Source organism: Nannospalax galili, unplaced genomic scaffold (genome assembly GCF_000622305.1).
Source record: "Nannospalax galili isolate Female #2095 unplaced genomic scaffold, S.galili_v1.0 scaffold145, whole genome shotgun sequence".
NCBI classification, from domain to species: domain Eukaryota; kingdom Metazoa; phylum Chordata; class Mammalia; order Rodentia; family Spalacidae; genus Nannospalax; species Nannospalax galili.
In genome coordinates, this window is record NW_008353604.1 from 779,958 (window position 1) to 785,425 (window position 5,468).

Genomic DNA, 5,468 nt, shown 5'->3' on the forward strand with positions numbered 1-5,468 from the left:
TAGTAACTAGAGGATGACGACTGTGAAATGGTCTCTTTGGAACATGACACGGCTGTAACACTTGGGTACTCAGGGCTGTGGTTATGGGAACAAGACAGGGCCTGTCTACATTCCATTATGGAGGGGTAGGGTAATGGACTTGGGAGACATTACCCTTCCCTGAGCCATTGGAAGTTGATGGCTACAGGGAGGAGGGAGAGTCATTTACAGAGTAGTGTAGCTTCCCGTGCCGCACTGACTAACCCCTTACCTGTGCTCATGCGAGCAACCTTAATTAAGCTCAGGGGATCACAAAAGTAATGACCACAAAGAAGGGAAAGCAAGAGATGAACTCATTGGGAAGAGGAGATTCAGCACAGAGGAAGGAGTGTAAGACTGGACAATGGGGTGCAGTAATCAAAATGCCTTGTATGCATGTATAAACATTGCCAAAGAATACATCACAAGGAAAATCCACTGCATTATTAGTTGCACTTAATAATAATGCTTCTATTTGAGCATCTGAGTAATTGAGATACAGATGTGGTTCTATTTTGCTCAACTTATCCAACTCTGCTGTGGGAGTCTGTGTCAGAGAAAAGTGGGATATGACTGCGAAGAGGAACAGCGAAGAGGACATAGGGAAGAAACGGGAAGGGAGAGGACGGAAAAGATGGGTGTGGAGTCGCAGTGCATGGGCTCCTGGGGAGCTAGTGGAAAGTAACAAAGACAGTGGATGTCTTAGTGTAGGGTGAGATTTGGTGGATAGAAGAACAAACAAACAAATCAAAAAACAAAAACACAGCATAGCGCCAAGAAATGATCTTCTATCCCTCCAGCCTCTTCCAGAGAAATTTCAATTCCTTTGCATAGCAGAGAAGCACAGTAACTGTGAGGTGATCCAGCTTGAATCATCACTCGTTAGAGATGTGTTTGTAACTGTACCATAGAAGAGCACTTAACAAAGTTTAATCTTAAAAGTCATGCACCTGTCTACAAGTTGGTAAAGTTGAGTACATGATAAAGAGTGTTTAAGTAACTGGAGGTTATCTATTCAAAGAATTCTGTTTGTAATCAAAATCTATTATAAGGGAGCCTATGGAGGTGTGTGTGTGTGTGTGTGTGTGTGTGTGTGTGTGTGTGCCTGTGTGTGGTGTGTCTGTCTCTTATTCAATGTGCACTCTTTAAGGAAACATTCCTGCAATTCCGACTTATATTATTTACTAAGATTTTTACTTTCTTTCCAGCAACCGCATGCTTAGAAACAATTGAAAACATGTTTTCTTTTCTTTATGCTGAAAAAGCTGTAAAGACTTTTCTAGAATGTGTTTTCAGAGCTCCCCACGTCACTTATCTGACTTGCAGTTCCGTTTTCCCACAAACATTTTTTATGATTAAGTCCAATGATAACTTGCTTTGTAAAGGGACAGCTTTTCACATGGGTTGATTATAATGTTTATGTAAAATACTTCGAAGCCTGGCAGATCTCTTTCCTGAGACAGGGACTCTTCCTGTTATTAGTTCACCAAAATGCGCTCAACTTTCTGATCTTTGTGTTAAATAAACACAATTCTGACAAGTCCTAAGCTTGACAGTGCTAAATTACCTTTCAAGAATGGCAAATGCTTCAGTCTGTCTTTATGAAAGAATTCTGTTCTAATTTCTTAACAGTTGAAAAAGATCATAGCTGACATCAAGAGTGACTCATGAGAGCAAATCCTATGACTTTTTCCTCCTCCTCCTCCTGCTCCTTTAAAAACTGATCAGGTTCTCAGTCAAAAGTGTTACCACAAGAGTGAGGGCCTGGCTGCATTTTCTATATTTCATTCAACCATTGCAAGAACAGGACAGAGTGGAGTTGTCCACACTGGTAATGTATAAGGATATACAGACCCTCCAGTTTAGTCCTGTTAAACAGTTGGTGGGACAGATAAACGGAAGCAGCCACAGTTACCACTCTGAACTCTATTCTCCAGGACAGATATGCATAAGTGAGGAAAATAGTTCGGGCGACTTTTCTCCCTCCCGTCACTTACTACTCTTCTGCCCAGAAGTACCAACAGCTGTTCGAGGGGACAGCTGCTTTCCTATCCTGCATCATGGGAAGTGGTGTGATGGTTTATGAATAAAATTGTGAGTTCATCTCCCAGAATTTAGGGATGAGTAGATAGTTTTCCCCATAAGTAACTGAAGCTACTTAAGGAATGTTTCCTACTGGAAACCAGAAAATGTTTCCTCTTGTTAAAAGCTCTGTGTGCCTCTTGTTAAGAGCTGAGTGTGAGTGATCTGTCCTTTGATATTAAAGTCTCCGTGTGGCAAATAAAGATGCTGCTGTCTTCAACTCAATAGCAATACGATCACTCTTATTCTGTTGTATAATTAATTCCAATATTTTGCAACCAGTATTTACTGAGTCCTTAAAGTATATCACAGACTAAGACAGACCCCACTGGCAATTTAAATGTGATCCTTTGGTGTCTTGGTAGATGATCCTGCCAAACCTATTGGATTTGACTAGGGTCCCAAGGAACAGATGTAGGTTTTGGTACAATACTCTCAAAAATATGAGGATTATTGCTATACCTGGATGGAAAAGATTTGAACTTTTGACATCCAGTTGGTAGAAGCTGGGGATCCTGATGAGCCCATAAGAAAGCTCCATTATCAAGAAAAAAATCAGCTGGCCCAATATGTCTATAAAAGAGAGTTCTGTAGAGGAAAACAAACTCCATAAACAGTATCAGTGGGGTATAAAGGAATGACTACACAAGTTCAAGTAATGTTTCCATTAGTAAAAATAAAATCTTGTGTTAATTTTAGAAGGCAGAAGAGGTTTAAGGCAGGCAGGGATAGATCCAAACGTAATTGGCAAGTCTCTTTTTTTTAAGAACAGTGCTTGATGCATTTAGGGACCACCGTTGGCTACAAATGAATGATGACCAGCAATAGCAGCATCAGTACACATTACTAGCCTATGTGGCAGCCACCATTCTAAACTTCACACATTAGTGCATTGCTATGCCTATTTTAATAGATGAGGAAGTTTTTGCCTGTGGTCACTCATTAGTGGCCCCTGGGTATAGAGCTCTAAGGGGTAAAGCTTCCAGACTCAAATGATTTGGCCTCAGTCTTTTATTTTAACTACGAATATCTGAACTACTACTACTTATGGTAGCTGCTGTTCTTAGCTGTAGTCCACTTATGTGGTCTTGGACAAGTTTCCTTTGACCCCATCATAATCATCTGTATCATAGGTAGAGCATTTGGTTTTAGTTCTAATGGGGCTTAAGCAAGTTAATGTGTATAAGGCATTTAAAATTGTGCTGGATTAGAGTGAGCTTCTGGTATATTTTATTCATAATGATGAAGTTGGTTTTCCCCTGGGCATTTGCATCTCAGATTGGCTTTCTGTAGTGGGGAGAGCATCAATGGATCTATTTATTGTAGTTGTTTTTCTTTTTTATTGCTTTTGAGACAAGTTCTCCCTGCAGCCCCAAATAGCCTGGAACTCACTATGTAGACCAGGTTGGCCTCTGGCTCAGAGATTAGCTTGCCTCTGCCTCTGGGATCAAAGGCATGTCCCACCATGCCCAGGCTTAAGTTCTTTTTTAAACTTCTTTAAAAAAATTGTTTATTTACTTTATATGTATGGGTATTATGCCTGTGTGGCAGTTTAAATGAGAATGTCCCCCATAGGCTCCAAGTATTTGGACATTTTGTCCCCAGTTGGTGGCACTGTTTTGAGAGGTCTTAGAAGGTGTGGCCATGCTGGAGGAAGCACACCACTGGGGGCGGGCTTAGAGAGTTCTTAAACCTTGCTGCATCTTGAGTCCCTCTCTTGCTTTCTGTGCCTGCCAGAAGATGTGAACACTTAGCTTCCACTCCTCCTCCAGCCACCTCTGCCACCATGCCTTCCCGCCATGATGGATTCTTGCCTCTTTGGAACCATAAGCTAAATAAAGTCTTCCTTTTATAAATTCCGTAGGTCATGGCGTTTCAGTCACAGCAAGAAAAAATAACTAATACAGCCTGCATTTGTGTAAGTATACACGTGTCATACAGTGCCTTTGGAGGACAGAAGACATTAGATACCCTGAAACTGGAGTTACAGAGAGAAGTTAGGTGCCATGTGGATGCCGGGACTCAATCCTGGGTCTTCTGAAAGAATAAACAGTGCTCTTAATCACTGAGCCATCTCTCCACTCCTCCAGGCTTAAGTTCTTGAAGTCCAGTTGAGCTGGCTTATTTTCCTCTCTGCAATTAGCTACACAACTATGACAGAATTAAATAGAAATAATGAGCCTCTTGTTTTCTTTGCTTTTATTTTAAATTTTCTATATTGACTCTTTGGAGAAGTAAATTATAAATTTTCTGCAGAAATTTATAATACAGTGTCTGATATGAAGAGAAATTAAAGAAATGAAAGCCGTGTGTGGTGGTACACATCTCTAATTCCAACTGTTGGTATGGAGGGAGGCAAGAAAGTCAGGGGTTCAAGGTCATCCTCTGCTACATAGCAAGTTAGAGACCAACCTGGCTACCTGAGACCAGCCTACCATGTGAACCATCTTCCAGCATCCTGTGGGAGGCAGAAGACAGGAATGCTATGTCTCTGTGTGACAGAAGAGTAGAGTAGAGAAAGTCCATTTCTGAAAGTTCTTTATTTTAGCTCTACCAATCCATTTATATAGATCTATCATCTATCTATCTATCATCTATCTATCTATCTATCTATCTATCTATCTATCATCTATCTATCATCCATCTATCTATGTCTATCTAATCTATCAATCATCTATCTTCTAGCTAGCCAGCTATCTGTGATGGTTTGAATGATAATGTTCCCCATAGGCTCCAAGTATTTGGACATTTTGTCCCCATATGATGGCACTGTTTTGGGAGGTTTTAGAAGGTGTGGCTATCCTGGAGGAAGCACATCACTGGGGGTGGGCTTAGAGAGTTCTTAAGCCTTGCCAGATTGCGAGTCACTCTCTTGCTTCCTGTGCCTGTGTGATGATGTGAGAGCTTCACTTCTGTTGCTCCTGCTCCAGCCACCACCAGCCACCATGCCTCCCTGCCATGATGGACTGTAATTCCCCTGGACCCATAAGCTCAAATAAACCCTTTCTTCTATAAATTGCTTGGTCAGTGTTTCTATTACAGTAACAGAAAAGTGACTAATACAGTAACTGGTACCAGAGAGTGGGCTGTTGGCTGTGAAGAACCTGACCATGTGGGGTTTTGGAAAAATGTGGAAGACTTTGGAAGTTTGGGTTAGAAAAGTGGTCGATTACTATAAGCAGAGCTTAACAGGCCGTTCTAGTAAACACCTGGAAGAAAGTAGTGCTGAGAACAATGTAGTTCCAGGGGGAAATAAGGACTTAAGCAGCACTTGGGATATTTTGGCAAAGAGTCTGGCTGGAGTCTGCCCTTGACCTAAAAGCTTGCCTAAGGCTAAGTTGAAAAGCAATGGACTAATTTCTCTGGCA